The sequence below is a fragment of the Mirounga leonina genome, unplaced genomic scaffold (genome assembly GCF_011800145.1).
Source record: "Mirounga leonina isolate KUSES-001 unplaced genomic scaffold, KU_Mleo_1.0 Mir_353, whole genome shotgun sequence".
Lineage (NCBI taxonomy): Eukaryota > Metazoa > Chordata > Mammalia > Carnivora > Phocidae > Mirounga > Mirounga leonina.
The window spans coordinates 3,163,757-3,184,768 of record NW_023270699.1 but is presented as its reverse complement, the minus strand read 5'-3'; the positions used below and the strand labels follow the sequence as shown (position 1 = coordinate 3,184,768).

Sequence of the window (21,012 nt, the reverse complement as noted above, 5' to 3'; positions counted from 1 at the left end):
ATTCGGGGCTCGATCTCATGACCCTGAGATCATGACCTGAGCTGAGACCAAGAGTCGGACGCTTCACCCCCTGAGGCACCCAGGTGTCCCTGGGCTGCATACTTTTGGCTGCTTCTTCACATGAGAATTTCATAGCACTGTTTTGCTAGATGTAGAGATAATGCCATCTTTCCTCCAGCGTTGTTGATCAAAATTTGGTTTTGGGGGGCCCCTGGGTGGCTCAGTCGTTAAGCGTCTGCCTTTTGCTCAGGTCATGATCCTGGGGTCCTGGGATCGAGCTCCACATCGGGCTCCCTGCTCAGCGGGGAGCCTGCTTCTCCCTCTCCTGCTCCCCTGCTGTTCTCTCTCTGTGTCAAATAAATAAGTAAAATCTTTAAAAAAAAAAATTTTTTTTTAAAGGATTGTCTACTGAGTAGCTTCTGTTCCATGTGCTTCTAAACCTGCACACACATTCCGCCCCCCGCTCAGTACTCCTGGTGCCAAGGTCTCAGGACACTGCCCCATCACACCTGTGGTCACACCACACGTTCATAGCCATGCTGTGCATTCCTGGTCACGTGACCTGGTCATAGCCGTGTTGGCGATCACATACGTGTTCACACCATGCTATCCCCTCTGGTCATCACCTTCACATTGGAGCGCCTGGCGAGTCCACTCAGTGGGAACCAGGGGTATGGAAACCATTCCCACACCAGACGGCTATCAGCAGCTTAGCTACCCAGGGGAGTCAGTGTGCACCCATAAATACACCCCACTAAGCCCAGAGTAAGTGTACGCCCCCGGGCAGGCAGGTCCCAACACGCCCCAGGCACTCCAACACCAGGCAGGGCAAATGGGACTGACCACACTGGAGTGGAGAGAGGAGGTGGTCTGCAGTGACTGGGATCCACATTTGCAAATGTGACACTGGGTGACCGTGGGAAGCTTTGGCCTGAAGCTTGTCTCCGTGGCCCCACGGGAGTGCCCCCACTGGGCAGGAATAAGTGTCCCACTTGCTCACACTCAGGGCTTAGGGATGGCCAAGGGCATCTTCACACTAAAAGCCATAGCACTCCCCTGTGACGTTGATCTACATCTAACCTGGACACGTAGGAAGGAATGAGCGATAGCAGGCAAGATTGCCCCACATCAAAAGTGAATATGGAGGGCACCTGGGTAGCTCAGTCGGTTGAGCGTCTGTCTGCCTTCGGCTCAGGTCATGATCCCAGGGTCCTGGGATCGAGTCCCGCATCGGGCTCCCTGCTCTGCGGGGAGCCTGCTTCTCCCTCTCCCACTCCCCCTGCCTGTGTTCCCTCTCTCGCTGTGTCGCTCTCTGTCAAATAAATAAAAAATCTTAAAAAAAAAAAAGTGAATATGGATTTTCGGCATTCAATTCTCAGTTGGCAAAAATGAATGCCTATGTTTCCCCCACAAGTCTGGAGAACCCACAAAACATTCCATGGGCCCCGGTTCTGTGCCTTTTACTTGAGGATGTTACCGTGATCTGTCAGAAGTCAGTGTGGACTTTTTCCCGTCTCCCTGAAATCACAGACCACATGCAGCCCAGACTCGGTCAGTGAGCACACGTGCTTCCTCGTGGCGAAATGACAGAAGATGCCCCTCGGCTGGCGTTCCCCGCATGCTTTCTGCAGATACTGGATGCTACTCGAGCTCTGTGGACACGGACAGTGCCGTGAGGGTTCTTCTGTGTCTGCTCGGCTGTCTGGGCACTCCCCACGCTCTCCCTAACAGGAGATGCAAGAGCCACTCTGACCGCCGATCTCACACCCGCAGCCCCGGATGCACAGCACCCTGCCACAGGCTGAAACATCCGGGGGTCACAGCACGCTTTATTCTCAACAGAAATACATATGTGAGGCCAGGAGGACAGCTCTACGTGGGGTCAGGGTGCCCTAATTCCAGGGGCTTCCTCCAACATTGGGAGCTGCTGCTTTACGTGGTACCCCAGAAACATGTACATCTCGGGGCATATGCAGCCAGGTCGGCTGCTAGATGGGTGAAAAGTCAGCCTGCCTCCCATAGTGAGAGGAGGCTGCTGGAGGGGGGACACGGGTGGGCCCTCCAGGGCCTCAACTGTGCCGGCAGAGCGCAGCGGAAGAGGAGGGGCGCAGACTCATTCCCTCCAAACTCCCTGGGCCGTGCATCCTGCAGCATAGTACAGATACCTCTCGTTTATCCAGGGTTGGGCGCTTGCAAATCCAGTACTAACCTAAGTCACAGTGGGAATCAAACAGGAATGTTGCCAACGAACCGCCTTCCTTAGCCACTGTGGGTGGAGGTGAAGACCGTACGATAGGCGTCCCAGAAGGCAGGCTGTTGGGCTCCGTGAAGAAGCAGCTTTTCTTACCCAAAGAGGATGAAATGTCTCTCCTGTCACCCTCACCTGCTGGATCCCCAGCCCAGCAGGGACGCAGCAGGTGGGACAAATCGGGGGACAGAACATAGCCAGGGGCAGGCGTGCCAGTCTAATGTCTCAAACAGGCACCCAGCAGCTTGCAAACGCACGAAAGGGGCAAAGGTGGGAAGAGAGGAGGGAGGTTTCTCAGCATTGTCATCGGCAGTCGAGGCCTGACCACCACCTGGACCCCCTTGGCAGGAGCACCAAGTGGCTGAGGACTCCAGCCCTGCCCCGGGGGCAGGACCAATCCTTCCACATTGGCACCCACTAGTCTTTCTTTCTTTTTTTCTTTCTTTCTTTCTTTCTTCCTTTCTTTCTTTCTTTCTTTCTTTCTTTTTCTTTTCTTTTCTTTTCTTTTCTTTTCTTTTCTTTTCTTCTTTCTTTCCCTGGTTTTGAAAGCTCATAAAATCCAAGCTAATCAGAGCCCAGGTTACAAGTATCTCTTGATGTTTTTAGTTCATTGGAAGCCTTGCCAAAGTTTTTATTTTTAAGTGTGGGGCTTAAAATATCCCCTCCTCAGCTCCGAGCCAGCCAGGGGAAGCCAAAATAAAACACCATCTTCTTTGGAACATATGGCAAGTCACTGCTGCCGGAATCAGGGAGAAATCAGAAGAGAAAGGATGTTCTGGTACAAAATAAGAATGTAGGTTTAATGCATGGAAATATGCAAAGCTTCGTGCCACCAAGGGCTGTTTTCTGAGCGCGAAAATGTTAACTACAGAGTTTACGAGAAGAAGAAAGGGGGCAAAGGCATTCTTGAAAACTGACCCAGACCCCGTCCGAGACCCGCGCACAGGAAAGGCCCGAGCGAGGCTCCGGCAGCTGTGGGATGCAGCTGAACCATTCCACGCTGTCCTCAGCGAGATGCTTCTGCGGGAGGAGCCCCTGCCTTGGCCTGCATGGTTCTTAAAGCAGTTCCCTTTCTTTCTTCTGCCTTTCGGGTCCCCCGCTTCGTCCCTTCGCTAAAGCATCCCACTGCTATCACCAGGCACACACGGTTGCAAACTAAGGTCATCTGCACTCAGGGGGCGCAGCTCACGGAGCTCATGGTGCTTGAACTGTTTTTAAGGCTTAGTTTTCAGCAGCTTTTGACGTTCTCTGTATTTTTTTCCCTCAGTCTTTTGGTTATTTAACCTAAAACCATTATTATCTTTCCGTGCTCTTAGCATTCTGGGGGTTTCCATTTCTCCCTTGTCTTTTCAGCAAATGCTGTATTTATTATTGTTGTTCTTAAAGAGCTGACAACGCAGAGTAGGACATTTTATGTAGTGTTACTGGAGGGCAACGTTTTAGATATTCAAATTTATTATTGGAGTTCGAGTGTCACTAGAAAAAAATGCATACGCCAAAGGAGACTGTTGGTAGTGTGATCCTAGAGGCATCCGGTTAATATATAATGTATAAGTCTGCGTAATGGATACTTTTTATTATTCATAAAATTTTCAAATGACTCGCAGATGTGCACCCTGCAGCTGTTCCCCCCTCACTAATGGCCTAAGGCTCTGACTCAGAGAGGAGTTTCGTGCCAAAGGATTCTGGCAGCGACTACAGTCCTTGTGATATTCCCAGGGAGGAAATCATCTATTGTCAGCAGGGGTGATGATGACAGACCAATAAAAGGCTGAGTGGGGAGGAGCCAGTGGAGACAGAAGACCGGACTGGGCATGTTCAGAAGGCTGTTTTCGAGCTGCTTTTGAAAAAAAATGTATTGTCTTCAAAATTCTTTCCAGTGATTTACCTGAGTCTGCTTCTATCTACAAAGTCTGCTCTTCCCCCCAGGACAGAGGCCCAAGGGCACCTGGCCCCTGCCTCCTCTCCTCAGGGGCCTCTGCTGGCCTGTCCTCTCACCTGGACCTGATCTGACCAGAACCCCTGGGGCGTCTCCGTGACAACCCTCAGTGCTGGGCAGGTGGCCCCTGCTCCCGAAGGGCCCCCACCACCTCTCACTAGCATGGGCTGCTTTCTGCTGCCCCTCCCCATTCCCGGGAGCTGGCCGGGGCCAGGGGCATACAGAGCGCCCTCGGCTTCAGGCATCTGAAAACACTTTATTGGGGCGCTGGCTCTGGGCTGCGGCCAAGGGATGCTGCGGTGTTAGTTCTTTTTTTTTTTTTTTTAAAGATTTATTTATTTATTTGAGAGAGAGAGAATGAGAGAGAGCACATGAGAGGGGGGAGGGTCAGAGGGAGAAGCAGACTCCCTGCCGAGCAGGGAGCCCGATGCGGGACTCGATCCAGGGACTCCAGGATGATGACCTGAGCCGAAGGCAGTCGCTTAACCGACTGAGCCACCCAGGCGCCCATCTGCGGTGTTAGTTCTTAACACAAGGTGATCAGGAGCTGGGAGCCCATCCAGAGAGGGCAAGAGGGGGTTGCAGTTTCCAGAAGCCAAGGGGGCAGATGAATGCCGGAAGCGTGGCAGTGGGGCAAGGGACACAGCACCCATGGGGACCTGGGCTAGAGCGCCACCTTACTTTCCTCCTACCCTCTGAAATCTGGCAGAGCCTCCCATTGGCCAGCCCACCTGGAAGCCGGAAGGAGGGAGCCCAGGGAGCAGCCCGCGCTCAGGCCCAGAGCAGGAGGGAGGAGGGTGAACAGACCTGCAGGCGCCGGCACCTCTGTCTTCCTTGGGGACCCAGGGCCAGCCTTCCTCCTTAAAATTGTTGGAGTGCCTTGAAGAGTCTGGAAGGGACACCTCTTCCAAGGGATAGTGGGCACCTCCAGGGACACTGAGAGTATTTTCATTTTTATATTTTTATTTATTTGCTTCTATACTTGAGCTTCTAACAATGTGTGTGTTGTTCGATAATAAAATCTAATACACCTGTTTGGAAACATAAAGCAGTAGCACAGGGAAACACACGATAGCAGCGGAGCCATCCCCAGTCCGTCCTCCAGCTCTGACCAGGCCCCTGGGGTGCTGTGCTGAGACCCAGGGCTGGATGCAGGCCTGACCGCTGACCAGCCCACAGTGCTCACTACGCTGGCTCGGGGTGCTCCTGCTGGGACAGGCAGTGTGATTCCGACAGCCGGCTCCCGGGCTTAGTGCAGACTCCACAGCCCCCGCACCCCAAACTGCCCTCACTCCACACGCCAACTGCACTTTGGGGGTTCCAGGCCTCTCGTGCTTCTGACCAACTGGCTACAAATTCGAGAATTCCTCCCACCCCCTCCAGTTCAACCATTTGCCAGAACGCCTCACAGAACTTAGGAAAGCATTATAATGGTGGTTATAGCTTTACCGTAAAGGATACCATAAAGTTCAGACGGGCCTCGAATGCAGAGCTTCACGCCATCCTCCCGGCACATCCCTGGGTTCCCAGCCAGGAAGGGGGCGCGTGGGATCGCTGGTCACGTGACGGAGCTCAGTCTCCAGCCCCTCTCCTCTCTGGAGATCAGAAGCTCCACCTGGTATTACTTGGCTCAAAGTCCCAACCCTCTAGCCCATGTTGGTCTCTCTGGCAGGAAGGGCTCACATCCTGAAGCTTTGTATGGGTCGTTGGTCACCTCCATAGCATAAACTCAGGTGTGGTCTAATGGTTTGGAGGCCCTCTCCCAGGAACCAGCGACAGAGACCTGCCAAATTCTTCCTGTTACGTGACACTGGCTTCCCAGTGGCACAGCCAGGGACCAGAGGGGCCACGTGAAAGCCACAGCCCCGTGGGGAAACCAGAGGACATGGACGCGTCTGGCAGTGCTCCCCTGACGGGCACCCATGGGTACCCAGAGCTCAAAAATTGGTTGGGAGAAAACCCAGACATCTAAGATTCTTCGGGGGAGATGGTATTGGCTGTAAATTCTGACGGAGATGCGGGCATTCTCAATGCAACAACAAAACCAAGTAGGGTCTGCTCAGAGGTGCAGGTGACCAGAAAGTCTCACATTTATTCTTTATGACTCCATATGTTTGGAGTAAACTCTTTTAACTTATTTATTTTTTTAAACTTTTTTTTTTTAAGATTTTATTTATTTATTTGACAGAGACACAGCGAGAGAGGAAACACAAGCAGGGGGAGTGGGAGAGGGAGAAGCAGTCTTCCCGTGGAGCAGGGAGCCCGATGTGGGGCTCGATCCCAGGACCCCGGGATCATGACCTGAGCCGAAGGCAGACGCTTAATGACTGAGCCACCCAGGCGCCCCATCTTTTAACTTATTTAAATATTTATAGACTGAGATAAATCTATGTTCTTAATCTGTTTGAATATCCTTGTCACAGCTGACATCGTGTAGTTGGTGACAAGCTGTGTGTGTAACTAAGCAGATCATTTCGTGGGACAGTTTGCTTCTGTTCTGAGGAGCAGGGTGTTGCGGTGCAGGGAGACCCACTCCTGGTTCCTGTCTTCCCCCATGAACTCGGGCGAGGTCTTTCACTTCACAGTGCCTCTACTTCCCCATAAAATGGAACTGATAGCACTTTCTCCTACTACCCATAATTTTACAGCTGAATGATGGGTACGCAGAGGTTCATTATACTTTTCTCTCTGTTTTTGTGCATGTGAAAATTTCCAAACTAAAAAGTAAAAATGATAATAATAATGATAATGCCCTCCCGTGTCTACTACACAGGAATGCCAGAACGTTCAGCACTGTCTTCAGAGTACCTTTGCCTCTTGGAGAAGGACGCCACGTAAATACATTCTGAGTTATTGCTCTGTGGCCCTCAAATGATTGTATCACCCCTGGAGGTATCGTTGACAAGGAGACAGAAAATAGATTAGGACCCAGGGGAAGAACGGCTATGACACACGAAAATAAAACTTCCAAAGCATCGGATGCTACGTGGAGGATTTCATCTTAGTATGACAAACTGGAAGCCCATCTGGGTAAATCAGTGGTGTAGGAAATAAATTTGCAATATATCAAAAATATGTTGCCCAGTAGCTGACAATTTATTTCTGGAGCTCCATATGTGTCACATTTCCAGGCTCATAAATGATAAATAATAAATTTTTATTTATAAATCACTGGCTCCCAGAGGCAGATGAGCAGACTGAATGAAAAGACGCTGCCGGAGAAGCTGGTTAAGTTCCACCAGCGGACTCAGGTCGACATGTGGTGGTTTTACCCAGTTTGGGGAATTGCTGAGCCAATGAGAAAAGCCGATACCTTTAGGAAACTGTGCCTGTCATAACTCGAAGTCGAGGTTGTGAAAAGTGCATCTGAGGTGCACGCAATGGCAGAGCCCTGAGATGCGGGTTGTTAAGGTTTGCACGTTAGTAAAGATTGACAAACGCGTCCCTACTTGGAAGATGCGCATTTGAGAAGACATCGCAGCTGGCTTCCTACAGACCCCAGAGCTTTCTGTAGTAGTATAAAGAGAATTATCTGGTGTGAAACATCCTGAAAGGAAAAGAATGCCTCCTCATGATGTCAGGGGCACCCCTCAAAGACCTGGGTGATTGCTGGTCCGCACAGACCGTGGCGCTGGCTGAGGAGGGGAGCGCACGCGGGTGTTCAGCTGGGCTTCAGCAGCCAGGATCCAGAACTGCTTGGAGAAATGACAGTCGTGAAGAAAGGCAATATGGATGTTGCTGAAAGTGGGGAGGAAAATGTATGCAAAATTATTCCGTAGCTCCAGGCCTCCCAAATTTTTTTTCTTTTTTAAACACAGAACAAGTCTGAGTATACAGCAGTCTTGGTAATTCAGGATTGCTGATCGTTTTAAGGAGACGGGGAGTGGAAGCTTATCTTTGTTAGCATACCCTTCGGCCTTGAGAGAGTAAGATGGTGGAAATAAGGTTTACAGGGGATCTTTAAGTCCGTAAGAAGTAACTTTATTTTTTTTTTTTAGTAATCTCTACCCCCAACATGGGGCTCAAACCCATGACCTGAGATCAAGAATGGCACGCTCTTCCGACCGAGGCTGCCAGGCCCCACGGTAAGGAATAACTTTTAAAAAGACTTTGCAAACTTCTACATATAATTAGCAAAAGCTATGTTAATTATAAATGATTCCATCCTGGTGTTAAACAAACCTTCTAAAGATCCTTATTAGGCAAGAGCATGTGTCCCTTGTTCATACTGAACAAAAGTAGGAAAGGGGACACCCAGGTAAGCATGAAGAGCACTAGCCGGGATGAGGACCTGGACTCCGTCTTTACTGTGCCTTGAACTTGTCTAGACGGGTTTCTCCCCATAAAAGGACCCAGAGAGTTTCCCTCCAGCTCTAGAACTCTGTGAGCACATTCTGTTTTCCGGAAACAGAATCTCTGCATGGAATCTGGCTACTATTTGCACCTAACAAAAGTACGTGTGTTTGAGATATGTAATAATGTGGAGGCAAGGGAAGAAGAGGGCCATCTAGCCCGATGAGCAGCAAGCCAGACAGACACACAGCCACCATGGAAGGCGTGCTGTCAGACTCAGTCCACAGGTCTGGCCCAGGCTTTGTTCTTTCCTTTTTTTCTCACCGAAAATTTGTTACAGAAACAGCAGCTCTGTCCTCTGATGTCTCAAGAGACGGTAAACGTTCAGTTTAGCAAGATTAGGAAAACAGCCAAGAAGGAGGGGCAAGAAGAAAAAGGAAAATTTTGGGTGTGATGTGCCTCGTTGTGCTAACTTTGGGCTGTCCCAAGTGCAGGAGGGCAGTGCGTCAGCTCCATCTCCCTCACCCCCTGGGCATCCATCCGCAGCCTCCGCAGATGAAAACAGCTGATCTGGATCCCTGCAAGGGCCAGAGCGGTCAGCTGGTGGGCAGGACAGCAGGAGGGGGGCCTGCAGTGAGGCCACCACCTCTGTGTCCCCCGCTCCTCCTCCAGGCAGCAGTGCCTGAGCTCTGGGGGCCTGCACGAGCAGGAGGGCAACTTCACACCGCCCATTGTGGGCAGACAGGAAGCAGGAGGCAGGATTTGAAGGCACATTTTCTGAGGCTGACCCTCAGTTGCATAATCCCTCCTGGAAGAAGCATGGGTGGGTGAGTGGCTAACCTGGACACAGGCCTTCCAGGACCGTCCCACAGCAGCCTTGGCGGTTCACGGTGCCTGCCTGCTCTCCTGGTGGCCTCAATGTGCCATCATAAAGGCCTAGATAGAAATGAAAAAGGGTACTGTATCAGTTAGGGCTCTCCAGAGAAATAGAACCAATAGATGGAGATGATAGATAGATCGATCGATTGATCGATCGATAGATAGATAGAGATAGAGATAGAGATAGAGATAGAGATAGAGATAGATGGGTTCTAAGGAATCAGCTCATGCCACTCCAAGTGCTGACAAGTCTGAGACTTGCAGGGCAGGCCAGCAGGCTAGAAACTCTGGTAAGAGATGATGTTGCAGCTCGGGGGACCTGGGTGCTGCAGTCGCTTGAGCATCCAACTCTTTTTTTTTTTTTTTTTTTTAAGATTTTATTTATCTACTTGAGAGAGAGAGAGAGAACAAGCAGGGGGAGGAAGAGGGAGAAGCAGACTTCCCACTGAGCAGGGATCCCAATGCAGGGCTCGATCCCAGGACCCCGGGATCATGACCAAAGCCAAAGGCAGATGTCCAACCGACTGAACCACACAGGCGCCCCGAGCATCCAACTCTTGATTTCGGCTCAGGTCATGATCTCAGCGTTGTGAGATCAAGCTCCACATGGGGCTCCATGCTCAGCCCGGAGTCTGCTTGAGATTCTCTCCCTCTGCCTCTGCCCCTCCTTGCCCACCCTCTCTCAAATAAATAAATAAAATCTTAAAAAAGAGAAAGAAAGAGAGATGATGTTGCAGCTTGAGTCCAAGGCCAAAGGCTGTCTGCTGGTAGAATTCCTTCCTCCGGGGGGACCTGTCTTTGCTCTCAAGACCTTTGACTGATGGGATGAGACCCACCCACATTATGCAGGGTAATCTGCTCTAAATTTTTTTTTTTTTTAAGATTTTATTTATCTGACAGAGACACAGTGAAAGAGGGAACACAAGCAGGGGGAGTGGGAGAGGGAGAAGCAGGTTCCCACGGAGCAGGGAGCCCGATGTAGGGCTCGATCCCAGGACCCTGGGATCTTGACCTGAGCCGAAGGCAGACGCTTAACAACTGAGCCACCCAGGCACCCGTGATCTAAATGTTAATGACATCTAAAAGAAACCTTCACAGCCACATCTAAACTGGTGTTTGACCAAACATCTGGACCGCATGGCCCAGCCAAGTTGACATGTGAAACTAACCATCACAGGTTCCAAAGCTGAGGAAGTACCACCCCACCCCAGGGCAGCTAAGCCCGTGCCCAGAGCCAGCTGCACACCCTTGTGTCATTTCACAGTTCCTGCCTGTTGAGCTTCCTTCCACCCATCTACACACGTCAGCAGCCCCCCTTCAAGTGGGCCGTGTGCACGTCTGGCTGTGTATCCAGGACCCCAGCCTGCTTCTGTTGTGTAGCATGGTCTGCCCTGCCGTTGGTTATTACGTTTTGACTGATCATTGGCCTAGTCAAGAAATCCTCTCTTTCTCGCTCTCTGTCTCTTTTTAAACATACAACAGAATATTATTCAGCCTTAAAAGGGAAGGAAATTCTGACCCATGCCATAATGTGGGTGAACCCTACAGACACCATGCCAAGTGCAATAAGCCAGTCACGACAGGGTGAAGGCTGCATGATTCCACTTGTATGAGGTGCCTGGAGGAGTCGCAGAGACAGAAAGGAGGACCGGGAGTACCAGGGGCGGGGAGCACAGAGCCTCCACGCCGCCGGATGGAAGCGCTCTGGGGATGGAAGAGGCAGTCATGTCGGCACCACAACGAGCACGGTGCACTCAAGGTCACTGCCCGCTTACAAAGAGTCAAAACAGCAAACTTCATGTTACGTGTAGTTCATCATGAGTGTGGGAAGTAGATTCCAAAAACTTGGGGATTTTTAGTTATCTCTCTATGACTGATGGGTAGTTTAGTTCCACTGAAGGGTGAGAACATGCCCTGGATGACTTAAAATCCTTTCGAATTCCTTGAAACCGGAGCACTCTCACTGGCTCGCTCCATCCTAATGTTTGTGATCGTGTTTCGACTGTTTATTGACTTCATCAAGAAATGATCTCTTTGAAGAGCCGGCTTCTATCAGATTACAGAATCGAGTCATTTGGAGAATTGCTGGAGCATACACGACATGACAGTATTGGAACAGTCCCTGGCGTGGGCTGCGTGTGACCCTGGAGGAGTGCCTAAAAACTCAACACCCATTAGAATGAAAAGCAGGCGAGATTGAGCGTGGCGTGTGACACCCAGCACGGGAGCTTGCACCTTGCAGGCTCCCAATTACAGATTCATAAGCAAGTGAGCCATGTCAGTGAGGAAAAGAAAACCCTGAAAAGAGATCCTGCTGAAAAAAAAAAATTAGAAATCAATTCAAACAATGTCACTCTTCTGGGTGACATTAAAGTCCCACCAGCTGGGGCGCCTGGGTGGCTCAGTCGGTGAAGTGTCAGATTTCGGCTCAGGTCACGACCCTGGGGTCCTGGGATTGAGGCCTGTGTGGAGCCCCACGATCAGCGGGGAGTCTGCTTCTCCTTCTGCCCCTCCCCCAGCTTGTGCTCTCTCTTTCTCTCAAATAAATAAAATCTTAAAAAAAAAAAGTCCCACCCGCTGCTCTGAAAGTGTGGTCCGTGGCCGCGAGGACTCCCCAGGACCCATTCAGGGGGTCTGTGTGCTCAGAACTATGATTATAGCGACACCAAGACGCTACCTGCCTCTTTCCCAGGGACAGGCGCCATGCTGGCTCAGGAGCAGCAGCGGGTGAAATCACGGGCTCCTCGGCGCTTCCAGGCAGTGGCATCACCTGTCACTGCTCACCACGTGCTCTGCATCCGCTCCCACTTGCCATCAGAACAGGACGGTTTCTCCAAGGATGTCCTGATGAAACAGAATTTATTCATTAACTGTAGTAAGGCTTGACCACTGAATATGCAACTTCTAAGATTCTGTGTGAGGAAATGGACCATGCCCACCAGCTTCCTCTGCTGCTAGAGCCAAGTACGGGGACTGCGTGCAGGAAAGCTTGTCGGAGGGTCTGTGCTGCATTGGCTGCTGTTTCTTCATGGAACACCACGCTTATTGGAAGGAACAAGTGGCAGACAAACTTTTGCCCATTAGGCTTAGGGATTCGGCAGACATTTTCTTAAAAATGAACAAAGTGAGTTTGCCAGTTCAAGGCAACCAATGGACAGTATTTGCTCCCAAATGATAACATTCAAGCTTTCGAGTAAAAATTAAAATTCTGAAAAACTTGTATCTGTCGCCGTGAACTTGATCACATCCCAGTACTTGAAGATGTTTCTGATGAGGCAGGTGGTGATTTTTTATACCGTCTAGTGAAATATATCAACACTTGCAGTGTCTGTACAACTCAGTGGATTAATATTTTTTAAATGATGGAGTGGCCGTGTGACGGAGTGGGTAATAGGTCCATCTGAAGTGACGGAGAGACCAGTGGATTTTAGGCTAACAGCATGAAGCTCCACGTCACCCATGTCACCACGCACCTTTCAGAAACGTCTATGTGTAGGTTTTGGTGGAGTATCTATATAAATACTCCTCCACCTTCCAACTCCATGTCTTCACACGTGTCAACTAAAACAATATATCACGACAGACTGAACGCAGAAGCAGATACGAACATCCAGCCGGCTTCTCTTAAGCTACACATTAAAGAGACTTGCAAAAGTCTGAAACAATTTTACTCTTCTTACTAGTTATTTTTCAGAAGTATTTTTCGTAAAATACACTATCGTAGTAGAGAATAATATGGAATAGATTTCTTAATGAAATCTTTTTTTTAAAACTAATACTTCTTTTTTTAAAGATTTTATTTATTTATTTGACAGAGAGAGACACAGCGAGAGAGAGGAGTCACAAGCAGGGGGAGTGAGAGAGGGAGAAGGAGGCTTCCCGCGGAGCAGGGAGCCCGAAGCGGGGCTTGATCCCAGGACCCTGGGATCATGACCTTAGCCGAAGGCAGACGCTTAACAACTGAGCCACCCAGGCGCCCCTCTTAATGAAATCTTAAATAAACAAATAAAAATATTTTAAAAGTGATTTCTTGGTTTTACTCTCTAATGCTGTATGCGTTCTTGAGCCTAAAGCCTGTGGGAAGAGCGACGGGGCAGTCTCTGGCTGGGAGAGCTCAGGGCGGGGTGAAGGGCCTTGTTCCAACTGCTCTGGGGAGTGTAAGTCTAAATATCCCAATTCTTCATATTTAGGAAATGCCTATCTTATAAATTTAACCTCTGGAGTATTTCAGAAGGTGGGAGGGGAAAGAGAGAGCGCTAAAGAAGCTCAGAACCAAGTGGTCTTTAAAAAATCATTGATATCGGGGCACCTGGGTGGCTCAGTCATTAAGTGTCTGCCTTCGGCTCAGGTCATGATCCCAGGGTCCTGGGTTCGAGCCCCGCATCAGGCTCCCCGCTCGGCAGGAAGCCTGCTTCTCCCTCTCCCACTCCCCCTGCTTGTGTTCCCTCTCTTGCTGTGTCTCTCTCTGTCAAATAAATAAATAAAATCTTAAAAAAAAAATCATTGATATCATTGCACACCCACTAGAATGGCTAGTATAAAAACAAAACCAGAAAATGACCAGTGTTGATAAGGATTTGGAGAAATTGGAGCCCTTGTACACTGCTGATGGGAATGTAAAATGGTGTATCCACAGTGAAAAACAGGATGGCAGTTCCTTAAAAAATTAAAAATAGAACTACCATATGATCCAGCAATCCCACTTCTGGGTATATACCCAAAAGAATTGAAATCAGGGACTCACGAATTGGAACAGATATTTGTATATCCATGCTCTTAAAAACAATTTTTTGTAGAGATTTTATTTATTTATTTGATACAAAGAGAGTGCACAAGCAGGGGGGAGTGGCAGAGGGAGAGGGAGAAACAGGCTTCCCGCTGAGCAGGGAGCCTGACGTGGGACTCCATCCCAGGACCCTGAGATCATGACCTGAGCCGAAGGCAGATGCTTAACCAAAGGAGCCACCCAGGCACCCCTTAGAAACAAATTTAAAAAAAATTCTTCTGTACACCCATGTTCATAGAAGCATTATTCACAATAGTCAAGGGGTGAAAATAACCCAAGTTTCCATTGATAGATGAATGGATAAGCAAAATATAGTATATACAGACAACGAAATATTATTCAGCCTTAGAACGGAAGGAAATCTACACTGAAAACTATGTCATTGATGAAAGAAATTGTAGAAGACAGAAAGATATGGAAAGACATTCTGTGCTTGTGTAAAATATCCATATCACCCAAATAAACATGTAAGATTCATGCCTTATCAGATGCAAGCCCCATCTAAATCCCAATAACATTGTTCACAGAAGAGAACAATCTTAAATTTTGTATGGAACCACAGAAGATCTTGAATAGCCAAAGCAATCTCGAGAAAGAATAAATCCAGGGGCGCCTGGGTGGCTCAGCTGGTTAAGCAACTGCCTTTGGCTCAGGTCATGATCCTGGGGTCCTGGGATCAAGCCCACATCTGGCTCCCTACTCAGTGGAGAGCCTGCTTCTCCCTCTCCCTCTGCTACTTGTGCTCTCTATCTCTCTGTCAAATAAATAAAATCTTTAAAAAAAAAAGAGAGAGAGAAAGAATAAATCCAAAGGTAACACCCTCCTTGATTTCAAACTATATTACAATGTTATACTAATCAAAACGGTATGTCATTAAGTGTCTGCCTTTGGCTCAGGTCATGATCCCAGGGTCCTGGTTTTGAGCCCCACATAGGGCTCCCTGCTCCGCAGGAAGCCTGCTTCTCCCTCTCCCACTCCCCCTGCTAGTGTTCCCTCTCTCGCTGTGTCTCTCTCTGCCAAATAAATAAATAAAATCTTTAAAAAAACCACGGTATGGTAGTGGCATAACAACAGACACACAGATCAGTGAAGCAGAATAGAGAGCCCAGAAATAAGGCCATGCATATAAGATTAATTAATTTATGACAAAGGAGGCAAGAATATACAATTGGGAAAGCTGGACAGTGAAAGAGAAAGAAAGAAAAGAAAGAAAGAAAGAGAGAGAGAAAGAAAGAAGGAAAGGAAGAAAAGAAAAAGAAAGAGAAGGAGAAGGAGAAAGGAAAGAAAGAAAGAAAGAAAGAAAGAAAGAAAGAAAGAAAGAAGGAAGGAAGGAAGGAAGGAAGGAAGGAAGGAAGGAAGGAAGAAAGAAAGAAAGAAAGAAAGAAAGAAAGAAAGAAAGAAAGAAAGAAAGAAAGAAAGAAAGAAAGGCGGGGAGAGGGAGGGAGGGAGAAATTAGACCACTATCTTACACCATACACAAAAATTCACTAAACATGGATTAAAGACTTGAATGCAAGCCCTGAAACCATGAAACTCCTGGAAGAAAACATATGTGGTAAGCTATCTGACATCAGTCTTGGCAATGAATATTTGGATCAGACACCAAAAGCAAAGGCAACAAAAGCAAAGATAAACTATTGAGACTACATCAGATTAAAAAGCTTCTGCACAGGAAATGAGACCATCAACAAAATGAAAAGAAAACCTATGGAAGGGGAGAGAATATTTGCAAATCATGTATCTGATAAGGGGTTAATACTGAAAATATGTAAAGAACTCATAAAATGCAGTAACAAAAAAACAAACGATCTAATTAAAAAACGGACAGATGGGGCACCTGGGTGGCTCAGTCAGTTGAGTGTCCGACTCTTGGTCTCAGCTCAGGTTTTGATCTCAGGGTGGTGAGTTCAAGCTCCACAGTGGGCTTCGTGCTGGGTGTGGAGCCTACTTAAAAAAAAAAAAGACAGATGATCTGAATAGACATTTTCCCAAAGAAGACATCCAGATGGCCAACAGACACATGAAAAGGTCACTGATGCTAATGACTTTTGCCCATGGACATGAAAACCATGGTGTGGTGGGGGCAACCCTCACCCCGCGCCCCCCTGCCAAGCCAGTTTTGCACAATTTGTGAGTCCACTCCAGTATTCCTGACCCATAAGTGTGTCTGTCCTTCACCCTTTCCTCTGAACTGGTTGTTCCATCTCACAGTTCCCTCATTCAATCAATGAGTTCAGTAAGACATGTGGCACACGTTGGTTGTGTATCGTGTGAGACTCAGGATTCCTTCTTTGGTCAACATTATTTTTTAACCTTGGTCTGCCCCAGGGCGCCTGGGTGGCTCAGTTGTTTAAGCGACTGCCTTGGGCTCAGGTCATGATCCTGGAGTTCCGGATCGAGTTCCGCATTGGGCTCCCTGCTCAGCGAGGAGTCTGCTTCTCCCTCTGACTCTCCCCCTCTCATGCTCTCTATCACTATCTCTCTCAATAAATAAATAAAAATCTTTTAAAAAGAAAAAAGAAAAAAAATTGGTCTGCCCCACGTTTGGCTGTGGCTGCCATTTTGCTGCTGCATTTTCCTGGGACCCTTGATGGGGAAGCGTGGGTGATGAGGACAGTGTCTCCTAGTCTTTTAGGACTTCATCGTTGGAATTGTTCTCTTGAGAGAACCAAGGCTTAGAATGAAAGTGTATGGGATCCCCCTCATCCTGGCCTGAGCTCTTCACAAGCTCTTCCCAGCTCGTGATCCTGGGGTCCTGGGGCTCTCCTGAACTTTCCATGTGCAGCCCCATTTTCTCCTCTGCATAATCCTCTCAGAGAGGTACTGTTGTCCCCATTGAAGACAGAGAGAACGGAATCTCAGGGAATGAAACCGCATCCTTGGAATTTACGTGGTTGGCAAAGCCAGACTTTACACCAGATTATACCACAACTGTCTCTCTCTCTCTTTTTTAAGATTTTATTTATTTATTTATTTATTTATTTGAGAAAGAGAGAGAGCCGGGGGAGGGGCAGAGGGAGAGAGAGACTCTCAAACAGAATCCTCACTTATCACAGAGCCTGACGCTGGGCTCCTTCTCATGATGCTTAGATCATGACCTGAGCCAAAACCAAGAGTTAGACGCTTAACCCACTGAGCCGCCAGGTGCCCCCACAACTGTCTCTTTAACACAGAAAAAGAAAATGCCACATGTGAGCAGCCTCTAAGATGGTCCCCAGGGATCCTCTCCTCCTGGCATTCATGTCTTTGTGTGATCTTCTCCCCTGAGTGTGAGCAGGACCTGTGACTTGCTTCTAACCAACAGAGTACAGCAAAGGTGATGAGATGTCACTTCTGGGATTATTCTATACAAGAATGTAATTTCTGTCTTCCTAGCAGACTCTATTCCTTGCTGGCTTTAATGAAACAAGCTGCCAGATCATGAATTCCTCATAACGAGGTCCATGTGGCAAGAAAGTGAAGGTGACCTCCAGCCAAAAGCCGGCAGGGAGCTGAGACCTTCAGTCCATCTGCCCACAAGGAAATGAACCCTGACAACAACCATATGAGCTTGGAAATGGATCCATCCCCAGCAGAGCCTTCCGATGAGCCCCCAGTCCTGGCTGGCACCCGTGAGAACCTGAAGCAGAGGACCCAGTCAAGCCATGCCTGGATTTCCGACGAGCAGAAATTGTGGTAATAAACGTGTGTTAAATGTGTGTTGTTTGTTTGAGATAATTTGTTACAAAGCAATAGATTACCAATACATTGGGTCTGAGAAACATTCATTCATGCATTCAACAAATAGCTTGCCAGGCACTAGTCCAGGGGCTCAGCATACATCAGTGAACAAAATAGAGTAAAATTCTTGCTCTTCTGAAGTGTGAATTCTAGTGTTTACATGTGTATGTGTGGGAGGGGAGAGCGCGTGTGAAACAGTTGACATAATAAGTTACATAGTTATACAGTTACATAGTATGTTCCATGTAGCTACACAAGTATGCTGGAGAAGAAAGAGGGGTGAGGTGATAGGGAGCCAGCCCGGAGTCTGCAATTTTAAACTTCTTTTGAGAAAGGATTTTGAGAACTACTTCAGGGAGGAGGCCAAGCAGATATCCCTGGGAGGAGTGCTTCAGGAAGAGGGTATACAGTGCAAATACCCTGAGGCTCAATGTGCCTGGAGGGAGGGAGGAGCAGCAAGGAGGATGGGGGAGGTGGGGAGGAGGGGAGAGGAGCTGACGTCAGAGGTGGGGGGTCCTGTAGATCCCCTTCAGCTACTGTGAGGACTTTTCTTTCACTCTGAATATGATGGAGCTCTCTGAGGGACTGAGCTGAGCAGTGATGTGGTCTGACATATATATATATATTTTTTGAAAGACTTTTTACTTATTTGAGAGAGAGCGTGCGCATGAGCAGGGGGGAGGGGCAGAAGGAGAGGGAGAAGCAGACCGCCCACTGAGCAGGGAGCCTGATGCGGGGCTTGATCCCAGGATCCCCGGATCATGATCTGAGCCGAAGGCAGACGCTTAGCCACTTAACTGACTGAGCCACCCAGGCGCCCTCCGACTTAAATTTTTAAAAAGCTCATCCCCATCATTACATCCCATCACTGCTGGTGCCTTCCGGCCCCCCACCCACCCATGCAAACTGGGGCAGTTTACACATCAGCCGCACTGGCTGCCTTAATAAGCCAAGGGACTTGCCCTTATTTTTAAGTGGTTTTCTTGATCATTTTTCTTACTGATGCCTCCAGATCCTAGCCATCTGCTAAGGACAGCTGGAGCCCGACCCCCTCCCCCCCGCCCCAGCCTCCAGCCTTGACATCAAATCCTCCCCCCGCGCAATGCAGTAAGCACCTCTGTGCCCTGTTAGTGTTGGTGCTTGCTTTGCACACTAGATCATAAGCTTTGCCAGGCAGGTCCAAGTCTTACCTTTCTTTTACCTCTCCCCACTGAGCCTGAGATACCGCTCTGTCAGGCTGGCTGGCACCTCGGCAGAGTTCTTTCCACCTCTCCCTGTGCCTTCTCTCAAAGCACTTCTCCACCTCCATGACCACCCCCCACCTCCTGCAGCCTCCTCCTCACTGCCTCCTGGCATGATGGCGCCTGCTGTCACCTGCATACTTCTATGAGCAATTATAGGTGGCTTTTTATTTCACGCACCTAAACATGGTCCTTGGGAAAAGAGTAACAAACTTTAGGGGAAAAAAATGGAAGAAGAATAATCAGAATGGCTGGTTACCTACAAATGTTCTTTTTGTTTGGGAACCACCTGGTTCTCAACATTAGGGTGGAAGCCAGGATTGGAGGCAAAGGGAAGCAAGGAAACACGGCCCCCCCAAGGCCCCACAACTAATTTCGAATTATTTTTCTTAAGCAGTCTCCCCCCACCCCCCAAATGTGTGAGCCCCAGGGCCACAAAAACTGGAGGGGACTACTGATGGTGCTCCCAGCCCTTTGTCTTCCCTCCCCTCCCCTCCCTGGAGATAGCCCCGGGGGAAAGGGAGAAAGGAAGAAAGGAAAGTGAAAGGAAGAAAGCTTAGCTGATCAAGGGGGTACAGGTGAGAAGACCAGAGCACACAGGCCAGAGGGCAGGTGGGCAGGGCCTGGGTCTCATGGGCCGTGTGACTTGTATGGGCTCTCGTGTGACCCCACACACCCAGGTCCTCTCTCCAGGTTCCAGAACCCCTCCGGAGCGCACTCTTGAGGGACAGGCAGGTGGGGAAGCATGGCCATTGAGATCCCGAGGCAGGCGAGGCACCCCGCCCCTGCCCTGGCCCCTGGTACCCACCAGGTCCCTCTCAGCCTTGATGGATCATCATCTTCAACAACCTTGGGAAGCCTGGCTCTCCAAGTTCTACCAGCCCGACGTTACCTGGAGGCTCTGACAACAAACTGATTTATAGACATTATGCAACCTTATATTTTGTCTTCTCTGTGTGTTCTTCAGAAAGCGAACTTGGCATCTTAGATCTCATTCAAGTATTTGTGGAAACATTGGGCAGGTGTTTTGAAAATGTCTATGAGCTGAATTTAATTTTTTTCCACGTAGACAAGGTTCATAATATTCTTGCTGAAATAGTGATGAGGGGAATGCTATTGGAGACCAACATGAATGAGCTCGTTACACAAATTGATGCACACAATAAACTGGAGAAAGCTGAGGCTGCCTAGAGGGAGCTCCAGCCTATTCTGTATCAGCCGGGAAGAACGGGAACCTTCCTCAGGTCCCAAGAAATATTAACATTGGTGACATCAATATCATCAATATAAAAGTGCCAAATCTGCCCACTTGTAAGTAAAAAATTAAAAAGGCCACACTCCCAGGTGAAATCCAGGGGCAAAAGTCATCTAAGTTTACCATGTAGTTGTTCACCAAAAATAGAGGTGAAGAGTCTTCACTTTTGCTCTTGGATTTGAGCCAAGATACTGTATGGAGGTTGTATAAAATCAGTATGGAAGTTTAATGTCTCTTTTCTTGCTCAATGATTCTGAAGAAATTGGGTAGTTCCAGTGTGATATTTCTCTTTCTTTTCTGAACTGCGTCCCTATGCCCACCTCAGGCACGTCTCTATGTATTGGCTACTACTGTATTTCAAAAAGTGTGTGACATATCTCTAAATTATGTACAATCCAGAATGTTGGTGTTTTGTATGGATCACAAGGGCAGCATCCTGTAACTCCTTCTGTTGTGTGTCAGAATTGTTATTTAAAGAACTGAGTACCGGGCGCCTGGGTGGCTCAGTTGGTTAAGCGACTGCCTTTGGCTCAGGTCATGATCCTGGAGTCCCTGGATCGAGTCCTGCATCGGGCTCCCTGCTCAGCCGGGGGTCTGCTTCTCCCTCTGACCCTTCCCCTCTCATGCTCTCTGTCTCTCATTCTCTCTCTC

General features: G+C 48.7%; 1 pseudogene; it reads left to right on the top strand.

Moving 5' to 3' along the window:
- The first annotated feature begins 19,934 nt into the window (after nucleotides 1-19,934).
- Nucleotides 19,935-20,425, top strand: LOC118026921 (annotated as a pseudogene).
- The last annotated feature ends 587 nt before the right edge of the window (nucleotides 20,426-21,012 follow it).